General features: G+C 37.4%; 1 long non-coding RNA gene across 3 annotated transcripts; it reads left to right on the forward strand.

Moving 5' to 3' along the window:
- Positions 1-575: 575 nt before the first annotated feature.
- Positions 576-2,332, forward strand: LOC104084572 (uncharacterized). Of its 3 annotated transcripts, none has more exons than XR_004503858.2 (3): positions 576-753; positions 857-901; positions 2,057-2,332. It is a non-coding gene; the product is annotated as an uncharacterized lncRNA (long non-coding RNA). The 3 variants fall into 3 exon arrangements; XR_011415811.1 differs by having other exon boundaries at positions 857-888; XR_683641.3 differs by having other exon boundaries at positions 576-684.
- The last annotated feature ends 12,598 nt before the right edge of the window (positions 2,333-14,930 follow it).

The following is a 14,930-nucleotide window of genomic DNA, read 5'->3' on the forward strand; positions in this document are numbered from 1 at the left end:
ACATTTTACATTATATGAGTAGTGGTTGCAAAAACATAAGAAATAACAAAGAAATTATGGGTGTCTAACGGGCTGGATGATCTGGTTCCGCCCGGACCGTATTGGACCAGCCCGTGAAAAGGAGGGGGGGGGAGGGGCTGCAAATACTGCTTTGGATAGTTAAATGAATTTAATTTTTAAAAGTTAAATAAAATAATATTATTAATCCCCTTTTCAATTTAGATTACACACTTTCCTTATTAGTCTATTCTATTGAGAAGTTTTTATAACCACCTAAATTTTATAGCTCACAAAGTTTTTATCCCTTAAACTTTTATGAACATAAGTTTCAAAAGTCACCCTTTTTTTTTAAACTCTGTGTCGAATCAAACTACCTAATCTATATAAATATATAAAAGAGGGACTTAACAAGCTGACGTGGCACTTCTCATCAATCAGAATACACATTTTCTTTTTTTCTCCAATTTTTGCTTTTAACCCTATTTTCATCCTATTTTAAATAACAAAAAACAGTTTTCAATCCTTTACAACCGTCACGTTTTAATTGTTTTACCAAACCATCGCTTCTACTTAATTTATCCTCTTAATTAGGGCTTTGTTGTCTTCCTCTTCTGCCTTACAATGTCAATCCCATCCTTTCATAATGCCTTTCTTTTTACTCTTATTTTCTCCCACTGGCTAGCGGTAAAACTCTTCTTTTCATCTTCAATAATTTTTTCTTCCTTCGTTTTTCATTCTGTTTCTTTCTCAGAGGTAAATAATTTCTTTCTCTCATGTTTGGTTGGCCTTTTATTTATCTCTGCATTTGAAATTCTTGATTTCTCTTACTCACAAAAGATATATCTTCTATTTTCAGTTTTGAAATTTGTTTGTTCAATTAAATGCTTGGTGAGTACTTCAGGTATCTGTGTTACCAATATTTTCAATTTCTGCCTGGATTTAAGTTTGTCGTAGCACTTAAGTTTGCCTCTTCTGGTTGTTTTGTTTCACTTTTTGTGATATTCAATTAATGTCTCATGGAATATACATAAAAATCATTACATAGTTATGTGGACTTTTGAAAATAATGCATACGCTTCCGCCTGTGGCCTGCAATCTATTAGCGTATATTGATTTTTTCCTTTGGACTATTTGAGAATTAATTTGACCAATTTTAGAGTAAAATCAGATGAATTTATCATTTGACAATAATTCTTAGATAATAATCTTTTAAAAGTGTCTGCAAAGACTGTAATTAAAATTATAAATAAAAAATTAACGATTATACGAAAGAAATATAGTATCTTAAACAGATACAAAATGAAGAAATTTGACTTGTGCAATGACCCTAACAATCAACAAGGTAGTATTGCCCTATACTATTCTTTATAAATACTAAATAGTTGAAAATTCACGATCTTCTCTTCACAATTCATTAGCTAAGTTAGAAAATATCTTGAGAAATATTTTTGGATAGTACTTTGAGAAATAAACACACTTCTGAAATGCAGTGGGCTTTTTAATTGAAAGAGGAAAACTCTCAAAGACTATTTGCTTTGTATATTTTAAGAAAATGGACCTAAAAATATAATCTTTTGTTACTTTCGTAGAGATTTCAATATATTCAAATGGGATAAGAGAGCACCTCAAATTCCAAACTTGATAATGTGATTATGGAAGCAATGATACACCAACTGTATTGAATTTAATATGATCTCACCTCTGCAAATCAGTACACATATTTGTTTGGCTTTGGTATCTTTCATTTTCGTATTGAAGGTAAGAGAAATTGATAGATCCCTTAGAGAAATCCATTTATAGAAATTTTATTGTCCATATTCTAGACTCTAACATGGCTTAAAATTAGTTATTATTCTTTGATTTGCTTATTATTTAGAATTTAATCATTTTAAAGATATTTTAATTTTTTATGTTTCTCGGCTTTCTTGATTCATATTCAGTTTTAAAAAATTTCTTGACTTAACTATTTAGTAATAGTAACTACGTAGGATCAATGAGCAAAAAACTTTGATCTCATTTGTAGGGATAATCTTATGTTGTTTGTTTGATACAATAGATTATCAAGAGAGAGGCTGATGGAAGATAACAGGGATGGAATGGAGGTACTCCACTGGAATAGAACTAATTTTGTTTCATCTGGATATGAGAGTGTAGGGCATTGTCTACTTTACGTAGAGATTAATAATCATTTATTATTGTCGTGAAACATTTGAAGGAGGAGCAATGGAGCTTCAAAGCAACAATGAGTTTAACAAGGGATGTATTACTATTGTCAAGCCTTTTGAACCATAAAGCTTCTCATATTTAAGAAATTGAGGTTAACTTTCGAGTCTTTCGTCATGTCTTGCCTTTTTCAACGAGTAGTAATTAGATGAATATAATAATTTTTTTATTTTAATGGTTTATGTAAATTAGTTTAAATTCCTTTTTAAAAGTCTATTTTATTAAATAGTTTTTAACTTTGAACATCCTACTTTGAAGTTAGTGAAGTGCGTGAATAAAATTTGGAATTGGTGATATTATGTGTTTTGGAGCTAACGAGTAAACACTTATATTGTGTATATTAATGCATGAAAATTATAATTCTCTCGATTAAGTTTATAATAAGATCGTATGGTATATTTACTTTTTTTGTTAACCGCGCGAAGCGCGGGCAACTTAACTAGTCTAAATTGAAACGAAAGGGAGTAGTAAATATTGTTAAACATTTTGAGACATGCCATAATTTAAAAAGGTGACATGCAAGTTGGCATGGAAACGGTACCACAAAGAAGATAATCTGCAAATTACTGTGCATTATAAGCACACATATTGTTAAATAATTAGGAATTATTATAAGAAATATCAAATTATAGTGGATGTCTACTCTTCTTCCATGATCTTCATTTCAAATGTTTAATGACATATTCAATGACATATTTTTTATGTTTAATGATATATTTAATAACATATTTTCTTCACTTTTCATGTATATATAAAAGTCTTGTAATAGATAGGAAAATACACACAATTGAAGAAGAAATAATCTTTCATCTCTTTCTCTCTATATTTCTTAGGTTATTTTTCCTTGTTCTATATTGTTACTTTGAGCTATATTTCATAACACGTTATCACCACAAGACTCTACTGTCTCAAGAAGCTCTTTGAGAAGACTAAGGTATATTTCGCATCATTACGCTCAATAAAAGGAATGAAGGAAGCTAAAATAAAAAATATTGGAAGGAAGGAAAAATTAGAAGATGAATCTTTTCCCCGGAGTTGGAACAACTTGTTCTTCCTGACCCGATTCAACGCCAAAACATTTCTTGTCCCTACCATAAAGTATTCATATTTCCTAAAGAAAGCATTTGTTCCTTGATCTCTAAGATATTTCATAAAACTCTGTATGGATCCTCAATCACCAATCTTGCATGAATATGGGTTGTGCTCGAGAGGCTATGAATCGATTGGACCTGCCAGTCGAATGAATGGTAACACTCGTAATGATCGACTTTACGAAGATTTTATTGGATTCCGGAAGCTCGTAGCATTGGTCCGGCACTATTCCCAAACTTAAGAAGCTGGGGGCATGCCCGCCGGCCCTTGACCTGTCTCCGATTACTGAAAGTGAATTCGTTTTCCATTATCCTAAGCCAGCCTATAATTTATTGGTTAGGGTTAGGGTAAAAAGCTAGCTGGAAGTAATCCCTTCTTCTCAATGAAAGCTAAAGCCCCTGGTATAGTAGGAGTGTGGTGCATGCTCTCTTTGAGAAGACTAAGGTGTAATTTTTCTTCTCTTTTAATTATGACTAATATTATGAAAAGAAAGTTCGTTGCCCCAAAAATTTCGGGCAAGAACTATATGGCATGGGTGTTGGATGCTGAAATTCATTTAGATGCAATGGGTCTTGGAGACACTATTAAAAGATAGAAATAAAGCATCTACCCAAGATTATGCTAAGGCCTTGATTTTCTTGCGCCATCACCTTGATGAATAGTTAAAAATAGAATATCTCATGGTCAAATATCCACTTGTTTTGTAGAATGGCTTAAAGAAAAGATATGACAACTTAAAGTTGGTCACACTGCCACAAACACGATATGATTGGGCTCATCTGAGGCTCCAAGACTTTAAGTCTGTTTCTGAATATAATTCTTTGATCTTCAGAATTACTTCTAAATTGAAACCTTGTGGAGATAGTATCACTGACTATGATATGTTTGAAAAAACGTTCACAACGTTTCATGCCTCCAATATGGTCCTGCAACAGCAGTACCGAGAGAAAGGTTTCAAGAAGTACTCTGAGTTGATTTTTCTTCTCCTTGTGGCTGAACAAAACAATGACTTGCTCATGAGAAATCACGATAATCGACCCATTGGGTCTATACTATTGGCCGACATGAATGAGGTGTATTCCCATTATGCTAAGCGTGGAAAAGGTCATGGCTCTGTTAGTGGTTGTGGCCGTGGCCAAGCAATATTCTTCTTTTCTTATGTGCTAAACATAGAAAATTAGTATCAAACAAGCGTTGGATTTTTTTTATGTCAATATGACTTAATTATTTAAAGTACCAACAGTATCAATGCCGCACTTTGTTCAAGCAATTGATTTGTAAGCCTAGTAATCTGAGTTCTAATAAAGCGTCATTAACCTTTTCTTTAAGAAGGATGTCAATTAAGAGGTTACATATATAACTTTGACCATTTTTATTTAGCATGTTTTAGGAAATCTTTTTGTTACTTAACCATTGTATAATATATTATTTATGGTAACTTGTTAATATGACTATAATATTTCGTCCTTTTGTTTATTGTATACCTTATGAACGTTGGTCATGTTTTTAACGTTTATACAGTTTATTGTCTACTTTTGTGTTTAGTTACCTTTATTTGCACTCATTGTTTTATGTGTATTAATATGACTTAAGTTTTTCGTGTTTTAAAATCATATGACAACCTAAAAATAATGCATTTATTTTTAGCTATGGAATTATTTGTATCATAATTAGAATTTTCTTGAAATTGCATTAAAAGTCACTATTGAATCATTGGTTTAACTTTATTTTTTTTCTTTTTCTCTGAAAATACTAATATTTATTCATATAATTCTTTTTGTATGTCAAACCATGAGAAGCAAATATCGATATCTCTCAAAGAAAACTTGGATCAAAGTTCAATTGTAAAAATATTTTCTTAATTGATTCATGTACGACACATACAATATTCAAAGAGAAGAAATATTTCTCTCATTTAAGTATGTGTAAGGCAGATGTTACTACAATTTTTGGTAGTAATAATCTAATTGAAGGCTCTGAAAGAGCTAATATAACTCCACCTAAGGGTATAATACTTATCATAGAGAATGCAATATTCTCCTCCAAGTCCAAGAGGAACTTGTTGAGTTTTAAAGATATCCGTCGAAATGGATTTCATATTGAGACAATAGATGAGAATAATATCGAATATCTCATCGTTACCAAGAATGTCTCACGCCAGAAAAGGGTTACTGAGAAATTTCCATCTTTATCTTGTGGCATGTATTGCACAATAATTAGTGCATTGAGGCACATTCTATCATAAACCAAAAGGTTACTGATTTCAATACTTTTGTACTTTGGCATGATCGATTGGGACATCCTGGATCAATTATGATGAGACGAATTATAAAAAACTCAAATGGGCATCCATTAAAGAATTTAAAGATTCTTTTAAATAATGAATTTTCTTGCACTTCTTGTTATCAAGGCAAGTTAATTATTAGACCATCATTAACAAAGGTTGGGATTGAGTCACTTACGTTTTTGGAACGTATACAAGGGGATATGTATGGACCTATTCACTCACCTAGTGTGTCATTTAGATATTTTATGGTCTTAATAGATGCTCTTTTAAGTGATCTCATATGTACATATTATCATCTCGTAACCTGGTATTTGCAAAATTAATGGCACAATTAATTCGATTACGGGCACAAATTCCCGATAATCCAATTAAGTCTATTCGACTTGATAATGCTGCTGAGTTTTTATCCTAAGTATTTAATGATTATTGCTTATCAATTGGGATAAAAGTGGAACATCATGTAGCTCATGTTCACACTCAAAATGGCCTTGCAGAGTCTTTGATTAAACGTCTGCAATTGATAGCAAGACCGTTACTCATGAATATGAAATTACTCACTTCTGTTTGGGGTCATTCCATTTTGTATGCAGCAATGCTAATTAGTCTCATACCGACAAATTATCATAAATATTCCCCGTTACAATTAGTTTTGGGTCATGAACCTAATATATCCCATCTAAGAATTTTTGGACGCGCTGTATATGTGCCTGTAGCACCGCCATATCGCACCAAGATGGGCCCCCAAAGAAAGTTAGGAATATATGTTGGGTTTTAATTGCCCTCCATTATTCGCTACCTCGAAATATTAACGGGATATTTGTTCACTGCTCGATTTGCAAATTGTCGATTCGATGAGGCATTTTTCCCAAAATTAGGGGAAGAAATTGGTGAAATCAAACGGAAAATTTCTTGGAAAATCCATCATTGTCTCATCACACGTACCTCTATTTGTGAAAAGGAGGTGCAAAAGATTATCCATTTTGTAGAAAATAGCAAATCAAATACCATATGCATTTACGGATCTGAAAAGGATACCGAAATCATATATCCCTGCAGAAAATATTTCAATCCGTATTGATGTCCCTGTTGGACAATCTTCTAGTGTCATAGCTAATGAGTCAAAAACACGCCTAAAGCGTGGCAGACCATTGGGTTCTAAGGATCGAAATCCTAGAAAAAGGAAAATAAATGATCAAAATGACACTACGAAAGAGTCTCATAAATAAACCCATGATTTAACCAATCTTGAGATTCATGAGGATATCGATGAGCCTGAGACTCAAGAAAATAAGGAACTATCAATAAATCCAATCGATATTGAGACAAATTTGAATCTATAATGACCCGACAAGCCGTTTTGAGCTCTAGCGCGTCGTTTGATGGTTTGAGGCCATGCGTAGCTTCATTTCAGGTATTATGACTTGCACGTACGGTCGGAATCTAATTTCAGGAAGTTCAGAGTTGATTTGGAAAAACAATTCTAATTTCAGAAGCTTTAATTTGGAAAACTTACTAAGGTTTGGAATTTTTATAAATGACCTCGGAATCAGGATTTGAATGTTCCAATAGGTTTGTATGATGATTTTGGACTTTTACATCTGTTCGGGTCAAGTGTCGGGTAGCCCGGGAGTATTTCGGCGCTTATTACGGAAAGTTGGCATTTTGAAGGTTTAATAATTTCCTAAGTTTGGGTTGAAATAGATTTTGATGTTATCGATGTCCGTTTAGGATTCCAAGCCTAGAAATAGTTCTGTATGGTGATTTTCGTCTTAGGTGCATGTCCGAACGTTGATTTGGGGGTCCGTAGGTCATTTCGGCGTCAATTGGCGAAAGTTGAAAATTTGGATGATTTTGAGAAGTATGACCGGAAGTGAACTTTTTAATATCGGGGTCGGATTATGATTCCAGAAGTTGGAGTAGGTCTATAATGTCAATTAGGACTTGTGTGCAAAATTTGAGTTCAATCGGACGTGATTTGATAGGTTTCGGCATCGATTGTAGGAGTTTGAAGTTTCAAAGTTCATCAAGTTTGAATTGGAGGGTGATTCATGTTTTTAGGATTTTTTTTATGTGATTTAAAGGCTCAACTAAGTTCGTATGATATTTTAGGACTTGATGGTATAATTGGTTGAAGTCCCGAGGGCCTCGGATAGATTCCGAATGGTAAACGGATCGAGTTTGGGCTTGGAGGAATTCTGGAGGTGCTGTCATCTGGTGTAACCGCACCTGCAAGGTTTTGGCTGCATGTGCGGAGCCGCAGAAGAGCAAAGAGGGTCGCAGAAGCAGTTCTGGGCGAGCTGGGCAGTGCCGCAAGGTGCGAGACTTTCTCCGTATCTACGATGGCGCAAATGCGGCCTCATGGAGCGCAGAAGCGGAGTGGAGCATAGGAGCGAGGTGGATTTTCGCACCTGCGATGTCGCAGGAGCAGGACATTGTCCCCAGGTGCGAAAGGCGGCCTCCATTGTTTTCCGCAAAAGCGGTCTTGGTGCCGCAGAAGCAGCCTTTGGCTTCGCAGGTGCGAAAGTCGCATGGACAGAATGTATAAGTTAGCCAAATCGGGTTTTGGCTTATGTCACCTCTTTTCTCTCGTTGGAGCTGGTCTTGGGTGCGATTTTGGAGTGCCATTTTGTCATCCTTCATGAGGTAAGTAATTCCCACATATTGTGAGCTAAATATATGGTTTATATATGGATTTAAATATAGAAATTAGTAGAAATTTGGGATTTTGTAAGAAAAACCTAGACATTTGCATTCTTGGATTTTTTACCACGAATTTGGGCATGGAATTGAGAGTAAATCATATATTTGAGTTTGTAGTGTTATGGGTAATGGCTAGCTTCAAAAATGTCCGAAATCCGGGCACGTGGGCCCGAGGGTGATTTTATCGACTTTTCGAGCGGAGTTGAAAATTATTGTAAATTGAATTATAATGAGTATTAAAGTATATATTTATGGATTTGTACATTTATTGACTAGTTTTGGAGCGATGGGCATTGATTTGAGTTGTTGGAAAGGCTTTGGAGCCGGTTATGGAATTTCGGAGCGAGGTAAGCCTCTTTTCTAACCTTGTATGAGGGAATTAATCCCGTAGGCAAATTGATTTAATATGTGCTTGTGTTTGTGTGGGCTACGTACGCACGAGGTGGCGAGAGTCCGTGCGTAGCTACTATTATGCTTATGTTCGGGTAGTCTAGGACCCAAATCATATTATAATTGCGATGGTTGCCCCCTACTTGTTAATTTAATTGCTTAAATCATATTGAGACTTGATAAAGGAATTGTAAAAGGTTAAACTTCATTTTCTTGACTGTTAATGAGAATTTGTTATTCCTTTGAATAATTGCCCCTTAATAAATCTTGAATTGGTTGTTGTAAATGTATTTTATCTTTTGTGGAGCAGGTCGAACGTCTCGGTAGCAGATAGATCCATCTATAGTTTGCGCAGTTCGACCCTCGACAGTGCACAATTTAAATATTTATGTTGGATCGGGCCTTACGACCTCGATATGATTTGCGCATGATAAATCTTTGGAACTAATAATAATTGATATTGCTTCATTGGCTTGAGATATAAATGGTTAAATGACGAAAAATAAATTTGGAAACTTCCTATTATTAAAGGAATTGTTTGCTTACCTCTTGTTTATTGGGTTTTCAGCTGTTTTGTAGAATCCATGCTTAATTATAATATCGAAATCTTATTGTTAGCCCATAGTAAGTGTCAGAGTCGACCCCCGTCACTACTTCTTCGAGGTTAGACTGGATACTTACTGGGTATGTGTTGATTTACGTACTCATACTACACTTGCTGCATATTTTTGTGCAGGTACATATATGTCAAGTGGCCTTGTGGGCGCAAAGGTGTGGTTGATGCGGGGACTTAGGGGAGCTGCATTCTATATTACGATCCACAGCCAGCAGAGTCTCCTTCAGGGTTATTTATATATTTTCTGTCTAATTTGTATTCCGGACAGATGCTGTATTTTATTTTACTCCCTAGTTAATGCTCATGCACTTGTGACACCGGGTTTTGGGAGTGGTTATGGGTTGTTCAATATTTTCGTTGCGAAAATATTATCATTTACTCCGTAAGTTCTATCTTTTACTATTTAATTAAAGGAAATTACGATTTTAAAATAATAAAATGAGTAATTAAGTTAATTAATTATTGTTGGCTTGCCTGACAGTGGTGTTAGGCGCCATCACGACTTTTAATAGATTTTGGGTCGTGACAACATGGTATCCGAGTGTTAGGTTCACTTAGGTCTCACGAGTTATGAGCAAGTCTGGTAGAGTCTCGCGAATCGGTACGGAGATGTCTGTACTTATCTTCGACAGGTTACAGGGCTGTTAGGAGCACTTCCCTTCTTGATTTCTCTTCGTGCGGTTTGATTTCCTTTGAGGCTTGTGCCTTTATTTTCTTCCTACTCAATCTTATGCGATGTGAAGCGCTTGTTTGCAATTGGGAATCGAGTAATTTTAATGGTACTACAGATGTGGTGCGGGATGTTTCTCCTTGCGTATTTAATTGGGCTATTGTCGTCACCTTGCGGAAGGTCGTTCTGTCGTTTAAACTCAGTATCAGTATTACCTAAGGTTTTGAAATTTGGCATTGATTGTTATGACGATTCGTGCGTTGCTATCGCACAGTATTTGTGTAATGGTAGGATGCTTGTCTATGCATCGAGACAGTGAATGACTTGAAAGGAGGTTTTACTCAGTGCATGATTCAGAGATTCAGTATTTTATTTCCTGCGGAGGAAAGGTAATCGGACTACGAATGCTCGGGTTTAGGTCGATGGGGTAACTAGACTTGGTATTTTCGAGCATGGTGGAATTTTCATCTGAGATGTGGTGTCATTATCCTTGTTGATTGTGTTATGTTCGTCGGTGTTATGATCTTCTTCAATTCGCCTTTAGGGTAGGATATTGTGAAATGGTGTCGGGGAAGCGGCTGTCAGAGATCGCAGTGTGCAGTAGTTCAGAATCGAATCAGTGTTTCAAATATTGATGGCTCGAGAAGGATGATCTTCTGAGAGGTTTAGAGTGGTAGCGATCTATTGGTTCAAGTGCTACAAAGATGGATTTGATTTATGATAACAACTGGGCATATCTGAGGAAGGACATGTAGAAGTCGAGTAGTTGCTTAAGGATAGGGTTTGACCAAAGTAGGAGAGTGGCAGAGTATCATATGGGTTCTATGGTAGGATAGCTACACGCCTTGAGGAAAGTTTAAAGTGATCTGGGATTCATGGTGGACAGTGACTAGGTCTATGGATTAATTTGAAATATTGGCTACTACACTGAGGAAGGTTGGATACTACAAGAGGGAGTTGCTTAATAAGAAGAGGGATGCAACATGACTTTGGATTGTAATGTATCGTCGCACCTTTAGTTGATGTCAATGGGGAGTGAACGGACTTGTACAGTTGGTGAATGAGCACGGGCTCAGGAGGATTTATTGGTTCCGTAATAATTGTTCACAGTGCAGGGTCATTGGGAGATGTCGGCATGGGACTTCCACATGTGAGTTATCCTCTATGAGCAGTTAGCGGTTGCGTGGTGTTGAGGGTGCTTCTACGAAGAATTCTACCGGCTATCCGGTAAGGGATCGAATATGTGAATGTGGCTAGTAATTCAGAGTGCTCATGAAATGTTTAAAAGAAAGGTTGCGAGAAATTTGGCGGGTTGGTTGTGCAAGATCATGTCAATGGGGAATAAGGAGTCTTGGTGGGTTCCAGGGTTATGCAATGGTAGCTTCAAGCTAAGTGGAAGAGCCCCACCGTCTACGATTTGATTGTGTGGTTGTCTACTTATGAGGTTTCTAGTTATCGGTGTATTAGTGGGTTATTACGACTAAGGAAAGAAAATATCAGTGGTAATCTGAGTAAAGGATTTGGGGAATGTGTGCTATATTTGGACTTATTGATTCATGTTCAGGCTTTGGGGAGACTCAGAGTTTATGCTTCGTGTAGATGTGATGTACAAGGAAGTGAGTCAGCCAGGTGCTTCTTTGAGAAGGTGTTTATGTGCTAGCAGGGCCTTGGAGTTTGATCACATTTGAGAACAAGACAGAGTGGGTTACTCTCAACCATGGTCCTAGTGGATTCAAAAATTTAAAGTGCGGTGCTTAAGGATTTCGAGTATGTAGTATGGTTAAGTATCGAGCATTGCAGCGGATTACGAAAAGGGCTTGGAGTGTTCTATGTTATCATCGGTCTGCGGTGTAGCATTGGAGGAATGGGAGAAAATAACTTCTGATTCGTAAAGGAAATATCAGAATGGGTGTACCAATTGAAGATACGAATGTGCGCACAAGCGGGTATGAGATGGTTTGTGGGTTTTGAGACAACGTGATCTTGTGAAATAGAGTCCTTCTGGATGAGTGCGGATTGGGTTCTTCATATTTTGAATGAAGCTATTATTATTCCTAAGGCAAGTCCGGAGTAAATTAGAAGAAGTCGGATCGGTTAGCAGTGGTTGAATCGGCATAATGGTGGAAATGATCAGTTCCTTCAATGTGTTAAGTTTTACAAGTGGTTGTGGCGGTACGTGCGAGGCTTGACGGCCACCATAGTTGATTTAACTTGGAGTAATTCGAGTTAATATGGCATGTTATGTGTAGATGGATCCTGGAAGAGTCATGGTAGTTTAGACCACTACTTGGGGTTGTATTTTCTGCGGTTATGAGAATTCGGTCGTGTGTTGCAATGGTTCTCCTGAAATGAGTTAAGTGAAAGGTTTCTATATGACGGAGTATTTATTCTATTAGTAGATCAGAGGTTATTATGGAATTCTTGTACTCTCGCATATTAACATGTTAGGTGCAGTAAGCGACATGGGAATCGGAAGCTGAGGGTCAAGGTTGCGGTTCGGTGTTGACAAGAATGTCACAAGCTCGGACGAGCAGGAAAGAATTCAGATGGTTAGAATAAGCTGGTATTTTCTTTAGCGTCACATGAGATCGATGTCATGTATAAGAGGCTTTGTGTATTAATATGCGGATTCTTGATTTACCTTACATCATTAGTGTGGCTGGCGGTATGGATGTGCAGACTTGTAACCTGGTGCGGAAGGTCGTGGGAGTGTATCCCACGGGAAGATTGTATAAGTGTGATACGTAGTCACTTGATTGATAAAAGATTGAAATCAAGTATGGAGATTTTGGTACTATCGCTAATGTGAGAGTTTAGGCCTGAAAGGGGCGCTCTATTCAGTTGGTTGTGAATTGTGGAAGTTTGTTCTTGATTCGACGGTTGTCCTTGTGTGTCATGGGAAAAGGGGGTTATTGTGGATCCTTGAAAGGTTATTAGCCAAGTGCGGTACGATCAGAATCGGCTTGAGGTTCGTGGATGGATCTAAATGTGAACGTGGGCTCTATAATAGGCCAGATGTGTCCATTCCAGCATAGCGTTGTTTACGAAGGAGTCTTCAGGTCTTGGATGTTGTTTCCATCGCCAGATATTCCGTGTGATCTCTATTGTGCCATGTGGGTTGTGAGACGATATGGCTATTCACACTCGTATTAATATCCCATGTAGTTATGGTGTTGTGAGGGCAGGATGGCTCTCGAGATACAGGTCCTTTATTGCACCTTAGTCGTGCTTGAGTTTTGTAGCGTATGGCGCCATATGTCTCCCCAGGGATGGTATTATGCACTTGGCGTGCTTGTGGTCGGCATTCAGACATTTCGTAGGTGTGAGCATTCTAGATCGACAAAATTTCCTTATAGATTATTATGTATGTATCGGGTGGCACGCCGCCACAGGTACATTGGTTGGATCGGGTGGCACGCCACCACGGGTATGTTGTTTGGGTCGGGTGGCATGTCGCCATGGGTATCATGGTTGGTTCGGGTTGCACGCTGCAGCGGTGTCCTGCGTGGATTGGGTTGCACGCCGCAACAGTGGGATGTGGAGTACAGTTCCCTATATCTATTCGCGTGTGTTTTGTCCCTCATTTTCTGGAGAAGGTTCATGACATCTTTTCGGTAGTTTAATTAGTTACGTGGGTTGAGTAGTTCGTTCCAGAGTTTGTTTCCCTCATGTATCATATTCGAGTTTGTAGCTTATCAGCACATTGTGGCATCACATGAGACTTTTGCAGTGTCCGGGGTGGCTTATTGCCTGAGCATCTTGTACTAGGCGAGACAAGATTTATTGGACCTGGGATCAATGCGATTAGACTAATATAAGGCACATTAAAGAGTAAATATCGTTATTCAGTCCAAAATGAGGTAATGGTTCTTGTCGGGAGGAGAGACACTATGAATTGTGATTCGGCAGGTGTTTATGGGTTTCTTCACACCTCTTCTGTCGTGGCAGTATTGCGAGAGTTAAAGCAAGGCCTATATTGGTCATGAGGTATACTACGGGCTTCGGGTCAGGGGAAATTTCAAATGTTGTGCTTGGGAAAGATTGCCTTAGGAAAATGAGTAACACGGTGCATGGTATGAATTCAGTAAGGGTATACAATCATGTTTGGGTACAGTATGTAGTGATTAATACGGTGTTCGTATATTGGAAACAGGCCTGGTGGAGAATTGCGGATGTTGGAATTTGACTCTAAGGCTTACTTGATTTATCTATGGATTGGCTCGAGCTAATGTGCTTAACTGGGTTGTGGTAGCATGGGTAGGTTCACGAGGTGTTAAAACGTAATTTTGGACAACTCCGGAACAATTCTTAGCACGTTCGAGGACGAACGTATGTTTAAGTGGGAGAAAATGTAACGACCCGACTGGTCGCTTTGATCTCTACCGCGTCGTTCGGTGGTTTGAGGCCACGAGTAGCTTTCTTTCAGGTACTATGACTTGCACGTATGGTCGGAATCAAATTTCAGGAAGTTCGGAGTTGATTTGGAAAGATAAATTCTAATTTCGGAAGCTTTAAGTTGGAAAACTTACTAAGGTTTGAAATTTTTATAAATGACTTCAGATTCAGGATTTGAAGGTTCCAATAGGTTCGTATGACAATTTTGTACTTGGGTGTATGTTCGGGTAGCCCGAGAGTATTTTGACGCTTATTACGGAAAGTTAGCATTTTGAAGGTTTAATAATTTTCTAAGTTTGGGTTGAAGTAGATTTTGATGTTATCGATGTACGTTTGGGATTCCGAGCCTGGGAATAGTTTCGTATGGTGATTTTGGTCTTAGGTGTGTGTCCGGACGTTGATTTGGGAGTCCGTAGGTCATTTCGGCGTCAATTGGCAAAAGTTGGAAATTTGGATGATTTTGAGATGTTTGACCGGGAGTGGACTTTTTAATATCGGGGTTGGATTCTAATTCCGAAAGTTGGAGTAGGTCCGTAATATCAATTATGACTTGTGTG

The sequence above is a fragment of the Nicotiana tomentosiformis genome, chromosome 4 (genome assembly GCF_000390325.3).
Source record: "Nicotiana tomentosiformis chromosome 4, ASM39032v3, whole genome shotgun sequence".
Taxonomy (NCBI): domain Eukaryota; kingdom Viridiplantae; phylum Streptophyta; class Magnoliopsida; order Solanales; family Solanaceae; genus Nicotiana; species Nicotiana tomentosiformis.